The 27,357-nt window shown below is 37.7% G+C and overlaps 1 long non-coding RNA gene across 2 annotated transcripts in view; it reads right to left on the bottom strand.

Moving 5' to 3' along the window:
• LOC309666536 overlaps nt 1–27,357 on the bottom strand; it is a 347,146-nt gene that overhangs the window by 8,669 nt on the left and 311,120 nt on the right. The window lies entirely within an intron of this gene.

The raw sequence follows: 27,357 nt of genomic DNA, 5'->3' as shown, positions 1-27,357 counted from the left end.
AGAGAGAGAAAAGAATCAAAGAGATTTCCTCCTACGCGGTCTGCCCCTGAAGGAAACATCTGCCTGAATGCTTTACTCTGGGAATGACCTGTTCACATAGTCCAAACTTAGAGGGAAGAAATACAAACTTTCTGAAAATTGAGAAACAAAAGTGAATGGATAATATTATTTTGCTTCTTCAACATTATGTAAATGTTATAGCTAGAAAAACACATGTGCATATATTTAGGCAGAATTTATAAAGATCAGGGTTCAAATTTCGAGAAATGTGTACTAACTGAAAAGCCACCAATCCACATTGGGGAGCCATGTGGAAGAGGCAGGGACAAAGTAGAACAAGGGGAGCATGATGTTTCAGCATCTTTGTCCAATGGAGTCAATTTGTTTGACTCAGCGTGGGTTTAATCTCAGCCAGTGTTCCTGGACTTACTATTGCAAAGCTTTGTAGAATTCTAAGCGAAGTCCTGCCTTTGTACTCATGGTCCCTTTCTGGCCCTGAAGTTACTCATCTCTAGAGTGAGCTCTGAGGCTCTGAAGCTTGAACACCGCTGCTCACGAAGGCCCTGCCTAACCCTGCCTTGTGACAGGACTCTGTAAGTCACCCCACATATGGCTCTGGGACCTGAGGAGTTTCTCTGGAGCAAAAGCCATACCTTCCCTTGGCAGGTGCTTCAGTGTTTAACGATCAATGGCCCTTTCATCTGGATGACTGTTTTTTATAACAGAAAAATATGAATCTGATTTCTTTGAGGAGATAAAATGGATCCTTCTGATGAATGACTACTAAGGAGAGCATGGATTCACAAGTTAGGGAGATTCATGATGAACAGAAAGGGGCCAAATAAATGCCAGATTAGCAAAGGAGATTTATACATCAGAGGGGACTTCAGGCTGGCTTGAGGCCAGGTAATGGGGGCAGTGACCACAAAAGAGTTTAACTCACATCACAAGATGTCAATGCCTCCTGAATTCCAGCTATCAAAAAAAGATGACTTTATTTGACAATAGACAAATTAAAGGGGAAAGGGGGATGGGTAACAAATTATTGTCCAAAATAACCAAACATCTTTGTTGAATCAAAGGAAAACCGTTTCAAAAGCCCCTGACTGAGCCCACTAAAGCTCTCCGGAGGAGAGGCTACCCTGGTCACCTTAGAAATCTGCTTTAAACCTTACGGTTTAAGTTTAATTTATTATTGGGTTGGCCAAAAAGTTCGTTTGGGTTCTTCCGAAATAAGGTGGCATGAAAAACCCGAACGAACTTTTTGGCCAACCCAATATATCCAAACCCACCTCCTCTGCTATCTTTTATCTTGCCATTCTTGATGAAGACAGAACTGCTGGTTCACCAAACCTTTAGTGACAACACATCTTAACCAGAACCACCAAATCAGACATTTGTCTAAAAAAATATTGTCTTAGTTCCCAGTTTTACAAAAACAATAGTATTTCAGGAGACAATGGCCTCTTTAAACTAGGAAATTAGTTTATTTCTTCCACAGTGATTTATTGAACCAAGCATATTCATTCAAGGAGGCTACTCACTGGTCTCAGATATCACAAATCCTGGGGGCACCTAAGCTTAAACATTGGTGCTCGAAGAGTAGACCACCCCTTCTGTTCTCAGTGAGCTGGCACTCTCTCCTGCTTTTGAAGATTTTAAAAACACAACAGTAGCTGTTGGTTTCTTTAACTTCCAGGTAAAGAAAGTGGGAACTGAAACCAAAGGGTCAGAAGAGTCTACAAATAGGGGATTAGTGCATTGCTGGAGGAGGAGGATGGCCAGTGAGTTCATACGAGGTTGAAAGGAAACATTGGGGCTAAATTGATAATAAAGTTAATCTTTCAATTCACTTTTTATTTTTCAAGTTAATAGGACTGATATATGGAAACAATCTAACAAAGTTGTAAGAGTAATCCATTTGTTTTTTATTTATTAACCCAACCCGCTCTTTGTGTCACCCAGAAATTTATGACCCAGACTTGACACCCAAGGAACTTATACTCTTGTTGGGGAGACTGGACTTAGGCTTGAGATACAATGAAAGAGGATTCCAGAGATGGAATTTAATCAGACAAGTGCTGATGACATTGTTTTATTGTGTGTGATCTCCCTGTGCTTTCTTATCCAGAAAGGAACTCCTTCAGCATTTCCTCTTAGATCAAAATTTATATGCCCAGAAATATTTTTGAGACGCTTGTGTTCTTCTTTTCATTTCCATCACACTTAGACTATACTGATTTACACTAATACAGTCCAGTGTAAATGAGTGCTCCCTTGTGTTCCATCAGAGACCTTCCATACCCATAATTGCTGTTAGTATGCATTGAATAAGTACTACGTGCAAGGTACTGTCCTGAAAAATGCGCATCTAATTGCAATCCTGTCATTTAGGTATTAGGATCATTCCCATTTTGTAGACAGAAGATTTGAGGCAATTTAGTCATCTGTTCAAGTTCACAAAGCAAGTAAGTGGTAGAGCTGGGAATCTAATCTAGACAGACTACTTCCCAAGCCCATTAGTTGAATCACAACACTGTATTGTTGACTTTTGTGTAATGATGTTTAGGTTAGTCATTTGAAATGATTTGTACAGAATAAAGGAGATTGATACGGAATGAGCTTTACCATATCTGATTGATCATTTCAACTCAAGTGTCAATTAGGTGCCAAGCATTGGATCAGACACTGGGGATTCAGAAAAGAACCAAATCCAGTCACTGTGCTCATGAATCTCAAAGTGTGGTAGGATCCTCCCAGCTGGAAGGAGAGTGTTAAGGAGTGTAGGTGCAGCACTGTAGGATAGGAAGGGTTGCAGCAGTGAACTCTTCAAATGCCCAACAACGAAGTGTCTGAATGGGCATCTGTCTCAGAAACTACAACCCAAGGAAAAGTGGAACAGCCTTCTTCCCCTGCAAGTAGACATACTAAATCTTGAAAAAATGTAGGCACTCCTGGCAAATTAGAACTACCCATCTGTCTATGAGCTTGCTAATCATTCCAAAGCTAAAATATAACCTCTCAAGAATGTCTCGGATTTATTCATAGGCCAATTTGGTGAGTCATAAAAAAGAAGCAGCATCTGTATTCAGTCAACCTAGTTGGAATTCACTGAAAGTCTGAAAATACTAGGAAAACTTTCTATCAATGATGAACAATCATGCTCAACATAATAAAAACTCATTACAAAGGAACGGGGGGGGGATGGGAATAAGAAAGGAAGGTGAAGATTAAAGCCAAACCAAAATATGGATGGATTGTTGCAAGATTAAGAGGATCTTTGTATTAGAAGTAAAGAAAATTAGTGCAAGTTTGTCCGTGGAAAGACAGTGAAAACAAAATTGTCCCTTATGTCAGCCAATTTTGGATTTTCTATTATTTATTACCACTTGGTGATTTATAACAAGAGAAAGGCAATGGAGAAATTGAGAATCATTAGAATGTAATGATGAGTTTCAAAGTCAGCCCCTAATGAAAAGCAGAAATTTTAGAGAATAAAAAAACCCAAATCATATTTGTTTAAAATCTGTAATGACTTCTTTTGAAGTCCACTGAGCTACAGTATGTGCTTACATTGGCTGTTGAGTTATGATTTAAATTTATGCTGTATTTAGGAGGTTAATATTTGTTGACTTATATGGAAAAAATTTAATTGTGGAAAGTTGAGGAAAGAAAAAATGAAAACAATATAGTACTCATTAAAGTTTACTGTATTGTTTTATAAGAAAAGAAATAGGCGCATAGTTTCATATATTCAACTTGGGTAAAATGTATGTGAGCAAAATACACTAAAATGTTAAGAGAGTTATCTCTGCAATGTATCAATAACTGCAGGCATTCTTTTTCTTTTTTCTTTGTACTTCACCTGACTTTTCAGAGTTTGTACAATGAGCTAGTACCACTTTTATAATTATAAAAACGTCATGTTATTTTAAAATAGACTTGCATCCATGTTCTAGAAGGAATAGATTATATGATGGTAAATTGGACACCTATTAGAATACAAGTGATTAGCAGTATATAACCAGCGTTTACAAAAAACAAATCAAACTATACAAACTTAATAACTTCTTTTTGGCTTGAACTGTAAGATTCAGCAGATGTTATATTGGAATTTTAGTAAAGGACATAATATGGTCTCCTGAGATTTACTGACAAAAAGAATTTATTTTCTGTTAGGAACAGAGAAGCTGCACTTAGCTGGAAAACAGGGCTGAAATTCTGTAAACAAAAGGAAATAATGACATGATCCAGGGAAGGTGCTAATGAAAGCTGTAGCATCAATCAACAGAAGCTTTAGGGTTAAAGGCAGAGCGTAGGTAGCTCATGGGGTATCTAAGGAAGAAAAAGGCACTGGTGGGAAGTAGAAATGGGAATGATAGGAGGAAAAAAAAGCTAATAATTACGAATCTACTTTGTGCAAAGTATGGCACCAGGCTCTTCTCTCCAATTAACAGGTGAGGAAATTAAGAATAACGGAAGCCATTAAATAGGAATACTGATGGATACGTTGACTTATTTCTTTGGTTAAATGTGATCTGAAGAATAAAACCTATTATTAGTTGGAATCTAATTAACAGGAAAAAACACATAGAAATTAGTGGGCTAAACATTAACAAAAGTGTACTAGGTGATGTGAAAGGAAAAACTCTTTTTTTTTTTTTTTTTTTTTAGCATAGGCGCCTCATATTACACTTAATAACAAAGACACAAGGACAGTTAGCCCCTCTCTCTGCAAGTATGGTGATATTCCCGGGGCTTTGTATCTCATTACGAGAGATTTATTCTAGTAAAGAGAGTAAGGTCCATAACAACACTAAAGCAATGCACATGGAGAGCCCGACTAAATGATAATTTGGATGAGTCATAACATATATGAAAAGCATAAGCACTTGGGGAAGATGATGTGGCCTGATCTAAACAGGATAAGTAGGATAAGTGGGATAAAAGTATGGGAAAAAAATAGGTCAAATATCAATAAAAAACTTTTCAATAGTGGGAACTATCAAAACCAGAAGACTTGTTCCCAAAGGAAATTCATGATTGTGGAAGATTTAATACTTGAGTGAGTAAACATGAAAGAATAACTAATTGAGAACAGTTCTAAATTTTATGCTTCTATAGATTCATTTGTAAATAAACTATGAACAATGAGGCCTCATTTATTCATCAGCATCAGGGAACACATTGTTCCAGAGAAGTCAGTTCCCCAGATACTGCAAGCCTCACAACAGGAACAGATTTTTCTTTAATTTCAACCTCTCCAGTGGAGATTCATTTAAACGGAATGACTCAGATCCTTGGCTTCTTAAATATTCCAATCCAGAATTAGGATATGAGATGCCAGAAGTGTGTATGGAAAGGTCTCTGGAACACAGGGTCAGGACAACCAGAGATCCAGTCTTGGTTCACAGAAAGGTGATCTGGAGGTCTTTTACCACTCTGGTCCTTAATTTTATGTATATATATATTTGTAAATAAAAGCACAGGAGAAGATGATCTTTAAAATTTCTTCATCTAAATTCTCTAATTCTGAACATCTGCTACCTAACTGCACTATACAGGCAGACCTCACTTTCTTGTGCTTCACGGATTTGTGTTTTCCACAAATTGAAGGTTTGTGGCAACACTGCTTCCATTTTTCCAGCAGCATATGCGCACTTCATGTCTCTGTGTCACATTTTGGTAATTCCTGCAATATTTCAAACCTTTTCATTATTATTGTATTTGTTATCGTAATCTGTGATCAGTGATCTTTGATGTTACTATTTTGACACTTTTTAGCAATACCGTATGTTTTAATTAAGATACGTACGTGTTTTAGACATAACGCTATTGCACACTTGATAGACTACAGGATAGCATAAATGTAACTTTTATACACACTGGGAAACCAAAAAATTCATGTGACTCGCTTTATTGTGAGGTTCACTTTATTGCAGTGGTCTGGGACTGAACCTGCAGTATCTCCAAGGTATGCCTGTAATATTTGTCTCTACATTAAATATTTTAGACACTCTTTTCTGCTAGTGGGCCTTAGCTAAGGCTTTATGTAAGGTGCTACACTCCATCAATGAATAAAAGGCATGTGCTTGATAGTAACTCTTTTCCTTGGTACTCCAAAGCTTCTCACATGGTTTTTAAAATTATTTTCAGGTTCACAGGTAGATACCGAAAATTGAGGCTGCTGGAAGTCTGATTACCAGGTACATGGGTCGAGACTGTATTCCTCTTTGGGGAGGGTCAAGTCAGAGATGAGAATAACTGTTGTTATTCTAACTGTCACTTCTAAGCAGAAGTTTTCAGAGTCAGCCTACTGTTTGCCATGCCCACTTTTTGCTTCTGTCACAATGACTGCACTGCCCCACACAGAGGTGGCTCCTTCAACTGAGACCTCTCTCCTGGCTTGCAGATGGCTGCCTTCTCAGTCGTGTCCTCACATGGTCTTCCCTGTGTGTGTGTGTGTGTATGTATCCCTGATGTCTCTCTGTGTGTACAAATTTCCTCTTCTTTTAAAGACACCAGTCAGATTGGATTAGAGCCCCCCCGAGGGCCTCATTTCAACCTCCTTAATGGCCCTGTCTCCAAATGCAGTCACATTCTGAAATACTGGGAATTAGGCCTTCAACATATAAATCTGGGGGACACAATTCAGCCCATAACATGACTAGAGTCTTGACTTGCTATGAAAAGGAGTTCTAGGCAGAGGAAGCCGAGGTAGCAGAGACAGTGGAGAAGGATCACTCTATACAGCTGTGTATAGAATGAATAGAGGCAGAAAATACGAAAATGGAGCAAGAAGTAGGGCTTTTGGGTTTATTCTGTAGAATCATTGCTCTTCGGTTTTATAGTAGAGTCACTTGGGACTTTTTAAAAATGCCATCATCCCAATCCTGTTCACAACCGGTTCTCTCTGAATCTGTAGGAGTGATATTTTAAAAATATCTCACTAGGCGATGTTAACGTGCAACCACATGTAGAAGCCACAGCTATAGAAAGTTGAGATCTAGGAGCCTAATGAGATGAGATTTGCGTTTAGGAAGCTCCCTCTGACTGCAATGAGAAAAATGGGCTGGAAGACCATGAGGCTGGGGGTAGAGAGGTCAGCTTGGAGGGACTATTGTAAGAGATGGTGGGGTTTGAACAACACACAGTGATGGGAATGGATAAGGGACAATATGAGACGTGAATAAGATAGGAGAGAAAGAACTTGATTCCTATTTTAATGTGGGGAATGAGAAAACCAAGAGATTTGTGAAGACTCTTGCATTTTTGGCTTGAGTTAGTGAGTGGAGAGAAATTGAGTTTATTAATAACAACAAAAATGTAAGAGGAAGATAACATTTTAGGGCAGTGACAACAGGCTCAATTTTGGATTTCGTGGGCTTGAGTTTCTTGTGATGACGTTCATGGGGCACTGGTATATAGGAGAGAAAGCTGAGCTAAAGGCAGAGAGTTTGGGGTCATCAGTATATGAATCATAGTTGAAGCCATTGGAGTGTGGAAATGGCCTGTGAGAGAGGAGGGCTGAAGACTGCCCCCTGGAACAATAAATGCATAAAGAAGACCGGGAAGACAAACCAGGTTGACCAGGGGATGTCAGTGACAAAGAAACCAAGAAAGAAATTAGTGGAGGCAAATGCCATGGAAAGATGAAGAAATATCAGGAATGACAAGAGTCCATTGGATTTGTTAATCAAGAGGGGATTGGTGATCTTTGCTCCATGATTTTAGTGAAACCTAGTCTTCATTAAAAGACTAGGGGGGCCTAGTCTTAATTGAAAACTGATGAATTTGTGTTGTGTTGGAGTAGATTGAATGAGTATAAAATATTCTTTGGTGGAGGAGCATGCAGAGTCAGAGTGTGGGTAGACTGTTAGAAAAGTTGCAGCCAAAGTAAGAGCGGTCATGAAGATGTAATGAGAATAAGGGAGTGAAAGGGACAAAGGCATCATTGAAGGTTTTACTTGGACACTGATATAATAAAGTTTAAGATTTCAGAGTGGGGTGAGCTCTAGGCAATGATTATATTAAAAAAAAAAATCTTGGGAATGAGCTGCTAAAACAGAGTGGAAGAGGTCAGTGAATTTTGAAGATAAGTTATTGAATTGATCAACCACACAGAGTCATTGTGATAAAAGGACAGTTTGGGCTAGGGGCAGCAGAAGACTAAGAATCAGGTGCTAATGTCATCTAAGGAGATGCAGATAATATTAATGGTTAGGGGTGAGGTAGAGGCGGGCCCAGGTTACTGTGTGTGCCTAACCTGACCAAAGATGAGGGCTGGAGGGGAGGTCCTGGAAGTCCAAGGTAATGTAATAGTGATCAGCCAGGTGCAGACAGGGTGATGGGCTTTCAGGATGAAAACAAACAACAGCAACAAAAAGGCAGGCACAAATACATTCAGAGACTGGACTCTCATGTACCTGAGCAGCCTTGAGTTGCTACAGTGAGCAGGTGGAAAATGCAGGTGGAGAGCTGGAAAACGGTAAGGTTTTACAGGGCCTTATAGGCTAAGCCAAGATTTTAGTTTTTCACCTGAGATCATGGGGGACCATTGCCTGGTTCAAGCAGGAAGGTGACATGGTCAGGTCTGAGTTATAAAAAGCTCTTCTGGGGACCATGTGGAGGATGTATTGTTAGGAGTCAGGTTATGGAGACCAGTTTAGGAACAAATTGTACAAATTCATTTAGAGTCTAGAAAAAAACAGGAGTGGTGGAGCTGGGAAGAGGCAACAGCTTTAGCAGCCAAAATGTAATTGACTTGGTTATGTGGAGAGAGAGGTCGAGACAGAAGCCAAGCTTCCTCCTATGTCTGTCATCATCAACTCTGTATACTTAGGTAAGAAATCTTACTCAGAGAACAGACAGACATGGAACTTACACTTGAGTACCAAACTAGAATGTAGAAGGGCTCAAGGGTAAGATGGGATGAAGTGAGAGAGTGGCATGGACATATATACACTACCAAATGTAAAATAGATAGCTAGTGGGAAGCAGCCACATAGCACAGAGAGATCAGCTTAGTGCTTTGTGACCACCTAGAGGGGTGGGATAGGGAGGGTGGGAGGGAGATGCAAGAGGGAGGAGATATGGGGATATATGTATATGTATAGCTGATTCACTTTGTTATAAAGCAGAAACTAACACACCATTGTAAAGCAATTATACTCCAATAAAGATGTTAAAAAAAAAAAAAATATGGAGAGAAGGGAGGAAAAGGAAGAGGAGATGAAGAAGTCCTTGTTCTCAAGAAACACATGCTGTATATAACTGTCTGGATTTGATGCCCTATATTCTGATATATATAGTAAAATGTGACATTATTTTTAAAAGTCTCTGTCTTTCAGATATTCTTCAAATTTCATAAATCAGTTTAAAGTAAGTGCTTAGATAATCTTTGGCTGACAAATTTCAGTGATTAATTTATCCCTGCCATTATCACTTGCATTGCTGTTGTTTACTATGAAGTTAGTCAAATGGAAATATAATCATAAACAATAGGAAAACCAGAATAAAATGTTTTATAGAGTTTGTTTTTAAGGGCTTAACTTACACTGAGGAAACCAAAAAGCTGAGTGTGATCTATTGGTATTGTTAATAATCCTGATTCTGTCGCTACTTGAGGAAATAAAACATAGAGTATCTGATTGATTTCATGAAAGATTAAGCACAACCCAAGCGTTGACCAGGACATTGATCAGGCTTGAAGGGAATTTATTCAACTGTGTAAAATAATAAAGGAGATAGGAAATATGTAAAATTAATGATTTTTTATGTAGGCTTCCTTAGAAATACAGAAATCTATTACTGAAAAAATATGACTACGACTTGCAAATTCTTTACAGGAGGAAAGCAATTTGAAACAGAGTCCTTCTTTTAGGACTGCAGATATTCCGACTCAGAAACAAAACTGAAACTTTAGCAAAATATTATTTGTTTGAGGAAATTTTCTCCCTTCTTCACTAGAGCCCTTTCCACACATTAAAACTATGAAGGATCATTTCTAATAATCTGGGAAATTTACATAGTATTCTTACATCTTTTTTAAAGTATGGACTCATGGTACTTTAGATGCCTCGTGAAGTGATGGGTTCCTGTATTGGAGATGTTCCTACAAAGGCCAGAGCTCCAGGTAGCACAAGCATCATATGGGAGACTCACAAGCTGGGCTGCAAATTAGGGCAGAAGGATCTTCAAGGTAATTTTTATCATTAAAAAACTTATTATTTCATACTTTCTAATTTCTCAGTATTTTTTGATCCAGCATGTACCTCATAATATTTTTGAAAACAGAAAGCAATCAGACTTGGCAACTATAACATGGATGAAGCTACCAAACACTGTTTAGTGAAAGAAGCCAGACAAAAAGGAATGAATACTGTATGATTCCATTTATATGAAGCCCAAACTGGGCAAAACTAATCTAAACTGTTAGCAATTGGAAAGTGGTTGCTTGAGGTGGAAATTTACTGGAATGGGCCACATGGGAATGTTTTATAGGGTACTGGGAATGTTCTATAACTTGTTTTGGGTGGTGGTTACACAGGTGGATACAATTGTCTTCAAACTGGAAACAAATTCCCTAAATGTTATTGTACGTAAATTATGCCTAATTCTAAAAAATAAGTGCTCAGAGACTCACCTTTGGGTGAGAGACACACACAGACTGAAAGTAAGGAGATGGAAAAAGATATTTCATGCAAATGGAAATGACGAGAAAGTGAGGGTAGCAATACTCATATCAGAAAAAGTAGACTTTAAAACAGAAGCCGTAAAGAAAGACAAAGAACAGCATTATATAATGATAAAGGGATCAATAGAAGAAGAGGATATTACACTCATTGACATATACACACCCAATATTGGAGCACCTAAATATATCAAGCAAATACTAACAGACATAAAAGGAGAAATTGATAATAATACAATAATAGTAGGAGACTTTAACACCCCACTGACATCAGTGGACAGACCATCCAGATAGAAAAATCAGTAAGGCAACAGGTCCTAAATAACACAATAAACCAGTTTGACTAAATTGATATCTACAGGACACTACATCCAAAAAAAACCCAGAACACACATTCTTTTCAAAGGCACATGGAACATTCTCTAGGTTAGACCACATACTAGGTCACAAATCAAGCCTCAACAAATTTAAGAGGATAGAAATTATTTCATGCATCTCTTCTGACCATAACAGTATGAAACTAGAAATCAACTACAAAAAGAAAAATGGGGGAAAAGAGAACATATGGAGACTAAACAACATGCTACTAAAAAAAACCAATGGGTCACTGATGCAATCAAAGAAGAAATCAAAAAATACCTTGAGACAACTTCACAGATGTCTATGGGAGGCAGCAAAAGCAGTTCTAAGAGAGAAGTTCATAGCGATACAGGCCTTCCTCAAGAAATAAGAAAACTTTGAAATAAACAACCTAACCTACCACCTAAAAGAATTAGACAAAGAAGAACAAACAAAGCCCAAAATCAGCAGAAGATGGAAACACGAAAGACCCCGAATAGCCAAAGCAATCTTGAGAACGAAAAATGGAGCTGGGGGAATCAGGCTCCCTGACTTCAGACTATATTACAAAGCTACAGTAATCAAGACAGTTTGGTACTGGCACAAAAACAGAAATATAGATCAATGGAACAGGATAGAAAGCCCAGAGATAAACCCACGCACATATGGTCACCTTATCTTTGATAAAGGAGGCAAGCATATACAGTGGAGAAAAGACAGCCTCTTCAATAAGTGGTGCTGGGAAAATTGGACAGATACATGTAAAAGTATGAAATTAGAACACTCCCTGACACCATGCACAAAAATAAACTCAAAATGGATTAAAAACCTAAGTGTAAGGCCAGACACTATCAAACTCTTAGAGGAAAACATAGGCAGAACACTCTATGACATAAATCACAGCAAGATCCTTTTTGACCCAGCTCCTAGAGAAATGGAAATAAGAACACAAATAAACAAATGGGACCTAATGAAACTTAAAAGCTTTTGCACAGCAAAGGTAACCATAAACAAGACCAAAAGACAACCATCATATTGGGAGAAAATATTTGCAAATGAAACAACTGACAAAGGATTAATCTCCAAGATTTACAAGCAGCTCATGCAGCTCAATAACAAAAAAACGAACAACCCAATCCAAAAATGGGCAGAAGACCTAAATAGACATTTCTCCAAAGAAGATATACAGATTGCCAACAGACACATGAAAGCATACTCAACATCATTAATCATTAGAGAAATGCAAATCAAAACTACAATGAGATATCATCTCACACCAGTCAGAATGGCCATCATCAAAAAATCTAGAAACAATAAATGCTGGAGAGGGTGTGGAGGAAAGGGAACACTCTTGCACTGTTGGTGGGAATGTAAATTGATACAGCCACTATGGAGAACAGTATGGAGGTTCCTTAAAAAACTACAAATAGAACTACCATACGACCCAGCAATCCCACTACTGGGCATATACCCTGAGAAAACCATAGTTCAAAAAGAGTCATGTACCAAAATGTTCATTGTAGCTCTATTTACAATAGCCAGGACATGGAAGCAACCTAAATGTCCATCGACAGATGAATGGATAAAGAAGATGTGGCACATATATACAATGGAATATTACTCAGCCATAAAAAGAAATGAAATGGAGGTATTTGTAATGAGGTGGATGGAGTTAGAGTCTGTCATACAGAGTGAAGTAAGTCAGAAAGAGAAAAACAAATACAGTATGCTAACACATATATATGGAATCTAAGGAAAAAAAAAAAAGGCCATGAAGAACCTAGTGGCAAGACGGGAATAAAGACACAGACCTACTAGAGAATGGACTTGAGGATATGGGGAGGGGGAGGGGTGAGATGTGACAGAGTGAGAGAGTGTCATGGACATATATACACTACCAAATGTAAAATAGATAGCTAGTGGGAAGCAGCCGCATAGCACAGGGAGAACAGCTCGGTGCTTTGTGACCACCTGGAGGGGTGGGATGGGGAGGATGGGAGGGAGGGAGATGCAAGAGGGAAGAGATATGGGAACATATGTATATGTATAACTGATTCACTTTGTTATAAAGCAGAAACCAACACACCATTGTAAAGCAATTATACTTCAATAAAGATGTTTAAAAAAAAATCAGCAGAAGGAAGGCAATAATAAAGGTAAGGAAGAAAATAATTTAATAGAGATAAAAAACAATAGAAAAGATCAATAAAATCAAGACCTGTTTTTTTGAAAAGATAAACAAAATTGGCAGACCTCCAGCCAGGCTCACCAAGAAGAAAAGAGAGAGGACCCAAATAAACAAACTAAGAAATCAAAGAGGAGAAATAATAAGCAATACCATATAAATACAAAAAATTATAAGAGAATATTATGAACAGTTATATGACAACAGATTGGACAACCTGGAAGAAATGGACAAGTTTCTAGAAACATACAGACTGCCAAGACTGAGTCAAAAAGAAACAGATAATTTGAACAAACTGATCAATAGACAGGAAATAGAATATGTAATTTAAAAAACTCTCTGCAAACAGAAGTCCAGGACCAGATGGCTTCACTGGGGAATTCTATCAAACATATAAAGAAGAAATTATACCTTGCTTCTCAAACTACTCCAAAAATTTGAAGAGGAGAGACCACTCCAAAATTCATTCTATGAGGTCACCATCACCCTGATACCAAAACTAGACAAAGACACTACAAAAAAAGAAAATTACAAGCCTATATCTTTGGTGAATATAGATGCAGAAGTCCTCAACAAAATATTAGCAAACTGAATCCAACAATATATAAAAAGGATCATACACCATGATCAAGTTGGATTTATTCCAGGGTCACAATGATGATTCAACATATGCAAATCAATGTGACATACCACATTAACAAAAGGAAAGACAAAAACCACGTTATCATCTCAATAGATGCAGAAAAAGCATTTGACAAAATTCAACACCCATTCATGATAACAAAAACTCCCACCAAAGTGGGTATAGAGGGAATATATCTCAACATAATAAAAGCTATGTACAACAAACCCACAGCCAACATAATACTCAACAGTGAAAAGCTTCCTGCTAAATTCAGGAACAAGACAAGGATGCCCACTCTCACCACTTCTAATCATTGGAAGTCTTAGCCACAGCAATCAGACAATAAAAAGAAATAAAAGGTATCCAAATTGGAAGGTAAGTGGTAAAAGTCTCACTATTTGCAGATGACATGATACTCTATAAAGAGAACCCTAAAGTCTCCACACAAACACTATTAGAACTAATAAATGAATTCCATAAAGTTGCAGGATACAGGATTAATGTATGGAAATCTGTTGCTTTTCTTTAATAACGAACTATCAGAAAGGGAAATTAAGAGAGCAGTCCTGAGAAAAAAGAAGAAAGCTGGAGGTATAACCCTCCCAGACCTCAGACTATACACAAAGCTACAGTAATCAAAACAGCATGGCATTGGCACAAAAACAGACATATAGATAAGGGGAACAGAATAGAGAGCTCAGAAATGAACCTATGCACCTATGGTCAATTAATCTATACAATGGAGAAAACACAGTCTCTTCAAGAAATGGTGTTGGGAAAGCTGGGCAACTACATGTAAAAAAAAAAAAATGAAATTAGAACCTTTCGTCACACCATGTACAAAATAAACTCAAAATGGATTAAAGACCTAAATGTAAGACATGACACCATGAAACTCCTAGATGAGAACATAGGCAAAATGTTCTTGGACATAAATCATAGCAATATTATCTTAGACCAGTCTCCCAAGACAAAAGAAATAAAAGCAAAAATAAACAAATGAGACAATCAAACTTAAAAGCTTTTGCATAGCAAAGGAAACCACCAATAAAACAAAAAGACATTATACAGAATGGGAGAAAATATTTGAAAAAAATACAAATAACAAGGGGGTAATATCCAAAATATAAAAACAGCTCATACAACTCAATGTCAAAAAAACAAACAACCCAATCATAAAATGGGCAGAAAACCTAAATGACATTTCTCCAAAGAAGACATACAGATGGCCAACAGGCACATGAAAAGATGCTCAACACTGCTAATATTAGAGAAATGCAAATCAAAACCACAATGAGGTATCACCTCATACCTGTCAGAATGGCTGTCTACAAAAATTCTACAAATAATAAATGCTGGAGAGGGTGTGGAGAAAAGGGAACCCTTGTACACTGCCACTGAGAATGAAAACTGGTACAGGTGCTATGGAAAACAGTACGGAGGTTTCTTAAAAAACTAAAAATAGAGCTACAATATGATCCAGCAATTCCACTCCAGGATATATATCTGGAAAAAAATGAAACCTCTTAATTTGAAAAGATACATGCACCCCAATGTTCATAGCAGCACTATTTATAATATCAAAGACACGGAGGCAACCCAAGTGCCCATGAACAGATGAATGGATATAGAAGATGTGGTATATGTATATACAATGGAATATTACTCAGCCAGAAAAAAGAATGAAATTTGCCATTTGCAGCAACATGGATGGACCCAGAGAACATTATGCTTAGTGAAATAATTCAGACAGAGAAAGACAAATACTATGTGATATCACTTATAATTATACAAATGAATGTATATAAAAAATAGAAACAGACTCACAGACATAGAAAACAAACTTACGGTTGCCAAGGTGGAAAGGGAGAGTGGGAGGGACAAATTAGGAGTATGGAATTAACAGATACAAACTATTATACATAAAATAGATAAGCAATAAGGATTTACTGTATAGCACAGGAAATTATACTCAATATCTTATAATAACCTATAATGGGATATAATATACAAAAAAAAAAGCTGAATCACTATGCTGTACAGCTGAAACTAACACAATATTGTAAATCAACTATACTTCAAATTAAAAAAAATATGCTCATAAAAAATCATCAATCTTAAAACATCTTTAAAATATTTTATCTCAGGTTAACATACAGCATAGGATCAAAGCAGGTTAGACATAACACATAAATGCCTATTTTCTAAAATTCTAAGAAGTTATTTGCTAAAATTATTTTTTTTCTTATATACAAGTTTTATATCCAAAATCCAGGAACATATAACTGCTGACTGCCCATTGATATATTATAAATACAAAAAAATTAGGAAAGGGTTTATTTTTTGGTATCTAGCCTTTATATCAGCTTGCGTACTCAGGAGATATTTTTTATGCTGTGAGAATCATCTATTTTTACTTTGAAGGAATCTCTCTTGTCAATTTGCAAATCCTAAGCGTGCACATAGCAAAATACTGGTTCCTCCCTGATAGGCCCAGTGTCAATCCAGGGCAGAGAGTTTCTTTGTTACTGGTATTTTTGTAACAAGAAAAGAGTAACAGCCAAAGAGAAATAGGCATTGAGGTAATGGGACAGAGTTTTTCAGGTGCTTCCTAATCCAGAATGTATTCTAATTCCATCCAGAATCAAAGAGGTACAGGAAACTCTTCCTGGCACAGTGCGGATGAAAGATCATTTCACAGAGCACAGGGGAGAGGGTGATGGGATGCTTGTAACGCCTGCACTGGATCCACTGCCTGTACTCAGTGATAGCAACTGGGCACCAAAATAGAAATGACAAAACTGCAGAGCAGAACCCTGTGTATTTGTGGTAGAAGGCCTATTCTTTAAACCCTGAACATGAAGAAATTGCAGTCCAAGAGACTTTCTGTATAATCAGAAACAATTCTGCCACCAGATGGAGCACAGAATGGACCAGAGTGGGATACACAGGTGCACAGCACATATAGAAGACCCAAAGGTGGGACAATCGAAGAATGCAAAGGTATAAATTAGGGCAGACAGGAAATTAGCTTCTAACTAAGAACTTTACCCTAGGTTTTCATAGAACAGTTGGTCATTAACACCAGACTAACACCATAGTTTACACCTGAAGACTATTTGTTACTATACATAATTTATTCCATAGGTGGAACATGGTTCTCTTGCTTAATTATTTTCTTATCCTTGTAATATGCCTTGAACTAATATAACCACTATAGCAACAATCAGGAAGATGACCTGCTTTGATAGTAATTTGCGTTTACTATTTTGGAGCCCCAAGTCAGAATCCCTTAAATTAGAATATAGGACAAAACCAGACCATGTGAGGCTCTATTAATAGCAGTATGTTTGTTCAATATGTTTTTGACTTTCTGAGCAGAGGCATAAGGATACTGAAAGGTAAGTTCCTAAACATTTCCACCAGCAGATTTTTGACCATTTTTATATTCTTACCTTTGTCAGTAAAGTAAACATACTTCATAAATGCATGATTGTCATTTTCCTCACTAACACCTAATGTTGTTTTGCTAAATATGCATCTATAAATGACTGTTTATATTAGCCCTTAAGTATATGTAAAGACTCATACAGGACTACCTGTCTTTCCAAGTAGAGGCTAACAGTCTTGAATTAAATCAGGACAGTGTAAACAGGATGGCATATAAAGTGTGAGCCAATATACGGAGGACAAAATATGTATGAAGGATAACTGATTAATAAAACATGGCTGGCCTTGATTTCGTTTATAAGAAACTTAAGACATTTATCAACATCTGTCTGAACACAGCTCCAGTCTCTTGGACTCTGTTGTGGATAAGCTGATTAATAAAAGATGATGCCTTAGGAAGGAAGCTTAGATCTTTGTAAGCAATGACAAAGGAAAAGGCAGGGCTGAATCTACATATGAAAGGAAATTGTGAAAGTAAACTAGTTTACCACTAAGTGCCTGGCTGCCACTTCCCCATAACATTCCATTTCCCTCATATTGTCTCAAGTCTGGAGAAATAGGAAGGAATTTCAAAAATTAAGTGTGGAATTAATTTACAAGACAGATTATAGGTTTTTTTGTGCTTTTTTTTTTAACTCTGAAATATAATCTGGTTCCCTTGTGGCTTCCCCCTCTTGGTGTTCTTAACTTTGCAGCTTTCCATGTTTGTTTTTCATTTGTATCCTTGATCTTTTAGGCTTTCCTTTCCTCTTGGCTAGAATAAAGCACCAGGACTGAACAAGTGCCTCCCTTTACCAGCTGGCAGACTGTTGCCCAATAAATGTTGCCCTTAGGAAACCATCAGTGCCCTGTGTTCCATCTTCCAGTCAGCCATTCCTCGAATCATCTCCCATCCAGCACATTTAATTCACATCTGGTCACTTTGGGATTTCTTCATTCAACATCCATGACCCCTGACTTGGAGGTCAAACAGAATAGTAAATGCAGTAATGCCTGGAAATAAACATCTCTGCCAAAACATCACATTATCTCCTAAATGTCCAGGGAAAATCACTGCATAACACAGAGGAGGAAGGGGTCTAAAATTTTAGAAGAAGGTACTGTGGGTTACAGAGGGAATTAGAATCATCACATTTTTTAATGCTCTCTATGAAAATAAATGCCTTCCTCAATACTTAAGGAAGCACAAAAAGTAAAGTTACATGATCAGCACATTTCATTAATAACGGTCAAATAATAAACTTGAGAAAATTATAAACTCTTTTGATCTCATGTCGTTATAGGACATCAAAGCACTGGTTGCTCTGACAGTAGACTTCAGTGTCTGCAACTCAGTTTTATGGCTGTGTCTAGAGTCTAGGTTGGATATTCAGAGTCCAAACAGATAATCTGAAGAGGAAAAGTGGAGGGGATGGGGGTTAATGCTGAGGGTGGGTCCACTGAAGACTTGGTGGTCATACATCACCTGGGCCATTTATATTCATCTACCTAACTGGATAGTCCCACAATTACAACTCTTCTTTGTGCTGTATAAAATTACTTGGGTCAAATTAACTGTATATCAGTAAAAACAGAAGCAAAGGACTGGAAGAACACAAAGAAAAATATTCTGATCTACTGTTAGCAACAGAGGTCTGAGAACATTTTGATGTTCTGCTGATCAGGTTGTAGGACTTATCCCCCAACACCAAAGACTATGATTTATATATACAACTTTCATTTATATATAAATTTAAAAGACATGAAGAAGAAGCAGCCAAAAATCTCACCAGGGGGATTATAGGAATCACTGTTGCAAAACTGATTTATAAATCAATCTAAGGAGTCAAACAACCCCAGAGCAAGAGGAGGGCCGGAAGCCTGGCTGCCAGTGTCCGCTGTGGGGAGTTTTTGCTATTTTTGATATCCTTATTCCCTAGTTAACTGAAAGTTGTCCAAGAATTCTTTTTCTAAGACTGTTTCTGTCATCTAAAACAGTCCTTCACACAAATCAGTAACTTGCCATGCCAATCCTGAGAACATGATAAATATTAAACAATTAAAACTAAATGATTTGTTTAGCCATTTGAGTGTGTGTGTATATGCATGTGTATGCACTTGTATATGTGTATACAGTCCAGATGTATATATGTGCATGTATATATACTCATATATTTGAGAGAGAAACTACAATGATAGTTCATATGTATGTTACCTGAAATTAACAGTGTTCTGTGAAAGTTGTGAAGGAGCCTGTATACTCTTGCTTTTTCTTTTGCAGGGGTGTGTGTGTGTTCTTGTTTGAGCAGTTGCTGACAGGAGCTGGGGAACTGAGACTGATAAAGCTGCAGGAGGGCTGTGCAGGCATAACCTTTACTTCAAGCAGGAAAACCACCATAAAAAAAAAGAATTGGGCCGGGCTGGGCAAAGCTGGAAGCAGGACTGTCCGGGAATGTCAGACATGTGGTATTATTTAAGGCTGAATCCCCCAGGGCTGGGAACGGTACTGCTGTTGGGATATTGTGCTCTGCAGCGAGCGCCCTGGTGGGGAATGGGGTCGGAGCTGAGACCGCACTCTTGTGGGTGAGAGGTCAGATTTCCCCCGAAGGGAGGGGTGTTTGCGCTCCCAGGCGTCGTGGGAAGAGTCGGATCCTGGGTCAGGAAATAGGGACTCAGAAAAGTCTTAAACAGCGTATTCCTTGCAGACCGAGATGGGTCCCCTCTGTGTCTGTCAGTGTTGTTCGTGCTGGATCAGCAACAATAGTGAACATTCTGTGATTCTGACGGATGCTCAATTCCAGGGCTCCTGCCCACAAACTGCGCACGGCGAACACCTAATTCACTTGCTGCTTTGCTTATTCCCGAAGGTCTGTGAGGGGTCCTGCAGCATGTCTGGCTTCCTCAAGGTATCTAGGGGGTAGTGGGTGGACAAGCATTAACTTGGGAATGACTTGGGTTCAAGTTCTCCAGAAACCACTTATTTGCATTTCTTCACCAAACCACTACTGTGCCCTCCGTCTATTCACTGGTAAAAGGGAAAAAACAATACTTGTCTTCTCTATTTTCCAAGGATCTGGTGAGGATGAAATAAAAGAAAGAATGTGAAAGTGATCCATAAACCATGAAGCATTATTTATTCCCATACACTCCTGCCTCAGGCCGTTTGCACTAGCGGTTGCTCTGCCTGGAATCCTCTTATATCCTAATGGTTGTACCCTTACTTTCTTCAAGTGTCTGCCAACTGTCACTTCATCAGAGAGCACTTCTCTGGCTGCTTTGTATAAAATAGTGATCTTCCTGACTCCACTGCTTTTGACACTTGTCCTAACCCTGCTTTATTTTTCTCCAGAGCCCTTGCCACCATCTGACATATATATTTTGTATATTCTTCAATTGATTCCATAAAGAGGAGGATTTTGGGCTGTTTATTCACTGCTATCTCCCTAGGGTCTAGAACAGTGCCTGACACATAGTAAGCACTTAATATTGTTGAATGAATGAATGAAATGATTCATTGTAAGATATTATTAGAGTTGCCCAAGTCTCCACAATATAAATATACCACAAAGTTACAGAGCAGTCATTTCCCATCACTCTTGTCCAAATGCTGCTGCATTGTACAAACTACTGAGAGGCCTGGGATGAAACTCAGAATTGTCTCTAAGCTCTTAGATGTTTTCCCTGGCCTGGCTCATTTTGAAGTATGACTGTGAAAGCCTCAAATTTATGTGTGGCTTTTTCCTCTGTTTTTCAAGCCATTAGACCTCGAGAACAAAAATTGCATCGGCAAATGACTGCACAAGGCTCCCTATGAACAGAGGTCTCCTGCAGGTCTAATAAAAAGATAACAGAAACTCTATAGATTTCTCACATGTAGAATAGGGATTATCATACCTCTTCCCAGTGTTGTCTTGATGATAGTCTATGATCTTGTAAGTTGTCTGGTAGAAGAGGCACAACAGGGAGAATTCTTGGAAAATAATAATTCCCTTTCCTTTCTGCTTCAGCTTAATTTCTGCTCTCCCATTGAATTTCTATACTGAGCAAAATCAGTGAGTTCTCTCCCCAGGCTCTGACTCTTCTGATGATTTGAAAGCTCCTATGTTTCTTTAGATGAGCTTAGTCATTATCATCAGTGTATTCTTCATTTCAATTAAAAAAATAAACAATTGTTTAAAAAAAAAGGAAAAAAGATAACAGAAGCAAAGCGTATTCAATTTCTCTTTTCCCGGTGTGTTTCCTTTAGACTTGTTGCCTGAGTTTCTCTGTCTTTCTCCGGATTTCTCTGAGAATCCTGTCTGCTCTGGATGGCTTTTCTAATACAACGCAGTGTTTTCAGAGTATTTATTCTTCAACACAACATTCTGAGCCTTCTTAAACTTGGTTTTCTAGAGAGTTGAAAGGCATTGGCCTCCTGCTCTGATGCTTGTCACCTCTCTGATCCTGTCAGCTCTCCCCTCCACCCACACGGGTCTCCTGGAACATACCAAGCCCGATCCCATCTCGGGGCCTTTGTTGTGGAACTCTCTTCCTGCAGACACATGCTTAGCTCACTCACTTCTTTCAATTGTTTGCTCAAATTCCACCTGCACAATGGGGCCAATGTTGACCACCTTACTTAACTTTGCAAACACCCCCCTCCTCTTGCCTCACAGCCACTTCCCCAATACCAGCCTTCCTCATCCTCCTAAACCCTTTTTTCCATCTTCTCTTTTTTTTTCCGTAGCATTTATTATCTTCTAATTCATTATATAATTTACTTTTTATTTGCATGTATTGTTTGTTGTCTGACTCCCTCCTTCTAGAACATTAGCTCCATGAGAGTAGAGATTGCTTTTGTTTTTTGTTTTTTGTTTTTCTCATTTCTGTACTCCAAGGATCAAGGGCAGGACTAGGCCCAGGGAAAACGGTCAATAAATAGTGTTGAAGAAACGAATTGACTTTAAAGATGAGTGAGGTGATTTGCATATTGCTGGCTTTCCTTGTCCTGACTAGTAATTGTAGGCTTTCTGAAATCCTAATTCTTTGTAAAATGTATGGCATCTAATTTGCTTCTCTTTCCTTCATAGAAACATGATGCTACTGAACAATACTTCAATTCCAGGAGCATGAACTGAAAACCTCCTAGGAATCAGGCAGTCCTACATAGTCCCTTTAAGAACACAGACAGAAATGTAAGCAAATAAATTATAATTCAGTATCATAAGAACAATAGTGGACACATACTCAAAATAAAGAGACAGCCCAGGGGGAAGAGATCTGGAATCTTCACGTGGGATGGGAGAAGGTTATCAAGGAAGCCTTCCCAGAAGAGGTGCTGTTAGAGCTGAACAGGGGTTTCTCAAGATGAATCAGACTTGGAAATAGACAAGCAAAGTAAGGAAGGTCATTCCAGGCAGAGGGAACAGCATGAATGAAGCCATCAAGCAGTGTGGTACCTATGGGGATCTATAAGTTCAGTATTGCTGTTCCACAAAATGCAAGATAATTGGTTCCTTTTGGGAAAATAACAATAACGATAGCCTATACACAGGGTGATTTCCACGTGCCAGGCAGCGTTCTAAGTCTTTATACGTTAGCACGTTCAATCTTCCCAGCAATCCTGGAACATAGGCACTATTATTGTTCCTATTTTGTAGATGGAAAAACTGAGGCACAGAGAGATTACTATATAAGATGATAATACTGCGCAGGTTCTAAGGAAATAGGATATATTTTTTCTTTTTATTAAATCATTTTTTGTTTTCTTTTTTTTTGAATTTTTGTATTTTATATATTTTTTATACAGCAGGTTCTTATTAGTTATCCATTTTATATATATTAGTGTATATATGTCAATCCCAATCTCCCCATTTTTTATTTTCTTAAAGCAACTATTTTAAAAAGTTTGGTCTAGCTGTCCAGGACTGATATACTCAGAGGAGAGCAAGAAAGAGTAATTGGTGATTAAAGGAAGAGAGAGTTTTTTTTTTTTAAATCTTTGAAAATAGTGTCATTTAAAGTAAAAAATTGTGGTAGTGATGTTGTCTTAGTTCCTTAAGGATTTTTAGTGCACATAAATAGAAAGGATAAATATTTCTTATGTGACTAGTAAGCAAAAAAGAGTATGAAAAGTGGAAATATGTATGCTTTTTAATACTTTACAGAAAGTTATATTAAAACTTTATAAAGGCCCACTGGATATTTATTTTCCCTCCTCCAGTAACAGTCTTAAATAAATATAATTACTTTTGGACAATAAAGTGCCTCAACGTCGTATACTGAAAACCAATAAAAAATACCATTCACGTGGAGGAGGTCCTGTTTGGAGGCTGACCTGGCCCTTACACAGCAGAGTCAGAAGGTGAAAGGTTAAAAGTGCATACTTGATCTTAGACTGAACATAAAGTGTAAACTCCGGGTTTTTTTTTTTTTTTTTTAAGCCAAAAGTAGCTTTATTTCCTTCTCTCTTTTTTTTTTAAAGTTAATTAGCCACTAATGTGGACAGTCTCAAGGATCCAAGTCAATTAGGACACTTCGTATGTAACTTTTCCAAGCTGAAGCCACATGCCCTTTGCATTTATAGCTGATGTACTCTGGATAAAATCTCTTTGCAAGGAACAATAAAAGGCTGAATGATGGAGACCATGAGCTTAAGGTTGATGTCATAAAAGAAGTTCTCAATATTTTGGCACTTCCCTTCTGATGTGAAGTGTGTTATTCTCATTTGGCAGGCGATGGCCAAGTGGAATAAGAGAAGCGTGTGCTAAGCCACTGCGGCTCTAAAGTGACAGCAAAAGGCATTTGCTGCATTTCCCATTTGGATTCTGCAGCCCCTTTGATTCACACCTATTTTTTTCAGATTAGATCTCTGCCATTTTATTTATATATGTCACTACCACATTCAATTCACACATTATAACCTGCCACACAATGTAGCTTTTCTTATCCTTATAGATACAAATGACAGTATTTGACCGTCTTATCTTTAGAATTATTTAGTATCTACCAACAATCAGGATCATTTCTTTTCTTACACTTGATTGAAGTATGATTGACATGAAAAGTTGTACAAATGAACTTATTTACAAAACAGAAATAGAGGCATAGATGTACAAAACAAACTTATGGTTACCAAGGGGGAAGCGGGGGGGTAGGGATAAATTGGGAGATTGCGATTGACATATATACACTACTGTATATAAAATAGATAACTAATAAGAACCTACTGTATAGCAGGGTGAACTCTACTCAGTACTCTGTAATGACCTATATGGGAAAAGAATCTAAAAAAGAGTAGGTATATGTTTATTTATAACTGATTCACTTAGCTGTGAATCAGTTGTGTGTTAACAAAATCAGCTGTTTGTTGTATTAGCAGAAACTAACACAACACTGTAAATCAACTATACTCCAATAAAAGTTAATTTAAAAAGTAAATAAAGGACTTCTTCCCTGGTGGCGCAGTGGTTGAGAATCTGCCTGCCAATGCAGGGGACACGGGTTCGAGCCCTGGTCTGGGAAGATCCCACATGCCGCGAGCAACTAGGCCCGTGAGCCACAACTACTGAGCCTGCGCGTCTGGAACCTGTGCTCTGCAACAAGAGAGGCTGCGATAGTGAGAGGCCCACGCACCGCGATTAAGAGTGGCCCCCACTTGCCGCAACTGGAGAAGGCACTCGCACAGAAACGAAGACCCAACACAGCCATAAATAAATAAAATAAATAAATAAATAAAATTTTTTAAAAAAATGTGGCTACCAGAAAATTTTTTTAAAAAGTAAATAAAATAACCTATGTGGTGTTCTAACTCTCCAAAAAAAAGAAAAAGAAAAAGTTATACATACTTAATGTGTACAACCTGATGAGTTTGGAAATAAGTATACACCCATGAAACCATCACCACAATCTATGCTATACACGTCACCTCCAAAAGTTTACTCCTGTCCTCTTTATTAATTATTATTTAGTGATAAGACAATTAACATAAGATCTACTCTCTTAGCAAATTTTAAAGTATACAATATGGTATTGTTAACTATACACTCTATGCTGTACAGTAGATCTCTAGGACCTTATTCATCTTGTATAACTGAAACTTGCTGCTTTTTGACTAATACCTCCCCTCTCCGCTCTCCCAACCCCTGGTAACCACAGGATCTTTTCGTAATGAGCTCTTGCTGCTCTATTTTTAATACTACCAACATTTCCATTTAAAGGGGGAGACAAGCTTCTCTTATAGCACAGAGTACTACATTTCTAAGTTTAATTTATATTTACGAATATAGATTTACATATACATGTGTATTTTGAGAGCTATTTCAGAGGAAGAGTTGACAAGTATTAATGAATAATTGGACATGGGAGGTGAGCGAAAGGGAGAATTCGAGAACAGTCCTGAGGTTTCTGGCTTGAGCAAATCTGTGAATGGTGATGCCTTTCAAAGCCCAAATGGAACAGGGCCCATTTGAATACACTGGGCTTGAGGTGTCTGTGGGATGTCCAGGTGGAGAGGGCCAGTGGGTGGTCGGATGTTTGGCTTTGAAGCTCAGGATGGGTTTGGGGTGAAGATAAGGCACAGGGGTCGTCAGCATCAAGGAGGCAATGGAAGCCAAAGATGTTGGTAAGCTCATCAATCAGAACAAGTAGAAATTGAAGAGGAGACAACATCCCAAGGAAGCCCAATGTTTGAGGAGCTCTAGTGGAAGAGAAGTCACAGATGGACTGACTAGAAGCCCTAGCCTAGCCCGGGGCCCTAGAAGCAAAAGAAAGCCCACATTTCAAGGAACCAAGGGGGCTCAACAGCCACGGGGTCACAAAAGATCATAACTGCAAAGTCACCTCTGGAGTTAGCAATGATGACATAAGCGACCTTGATAGGATCACTTGCAGTTGATAAGTTGGGGATCATCCCATTATAATAATAGAAACAATCATCTTAAATTGATGACATGGATCTTTAGAAATTTGCAAAGAACATTTACATGCCTCATTTCATGCTCATAATACTCTTGTTAATTAGATGTGACTGCTTCCATTACATAAATGAGAGAATTAGAAAGTCAAGTAATTATATAATAATATAATAATAATAATAATAATAAAAACGGTCTTTCTAAAACATTTACTATGTGCAAAACATTGTGCTAAACATTTACTTTGCAAAAAAAAGATTGCAATGTAGATTTTATTAACTCAATTTAAGGAAGGTCCAGAGAAATGAGGTAACTTTTCCAGGCTCACACAGCTAGGAAATGGCAGAATGGGGCTTTGAACTCAGATCTGTGGGGTGCTGAAGTCCAAATTCTTTCCACTATTAAAGACTGCCTCACCAGCTGTTCAGGTTTTCAGGCAAATATCACTTTAAAAATTTGTCTTGAAAATCAATATGTATTCTTGAAATCGTTGACAGAAATCCAATTTTGCAAACTGAATTATTTCCCTTCTTGTTTATGTTATAATTTAAAAGATGTGTCTTCCATGGGAGGAAAATTCACTTTAAACATAGTATTTGGCTGCACAGAAATCATACATTGAAGGTAAAATGTTAACCTCTGTAATAAAATATTAACCACAGAATTCTATAATGCAATACTATACTGAAGACAGTGCTGGATTCCATAAATAGAGAGGAGCCCCTTGAGGTAAGGAAGGAAAGAATGCTGCCCTGTTGGAGAAACTTCTGAGGGAAAATTTGCTTCCAAGATGGTGGCTCAGACAAACCTATATCTTTTTCTTCCACTTGACAAATATCTGACATTTTTTGTTTTAGTAGTGAAGCTGCAAGTGCCTAGCATTAAGTTTCTACCACATTAATGATAAAACATGAACTATATTTTAGATTTTAGAAACAAATATATATATTGTATATATATGATTTTTTTCTTCTAATAAACTAATCAGTTGGTGAGAAATTAAAGCTAAGTTTGGACCTATGTTGTGTGTGTATGTGATTCATTCCATAATTCTTCAACTTTTCTGTATGTTTTTTAAATTTTCCTAATAAAATGTTATTTTAAAAAAAATTAAAAGGAAGAAAAGCAAAAACACCAAAGCACCAGGAATGTAATAAGCTCTAGATCCAAGAAAGAAAGTTTACTCTATGAA

Source organism: Balaenoptera physalus (assembly GCF_965194825.1).
Source record: "Balaenoptera physalus genome assembly, chromosome: 9".
NCBI classification, from domain to species: Eukaryota; Metazoa; Chordata; class Mammalia; order Artiodactyla; family Balaenopteridae; genus Balaenoptera; species Balaenoptera physalus.
This window is presented reverse-complemented; position numbering and strand designations above follow the sequence as displayed.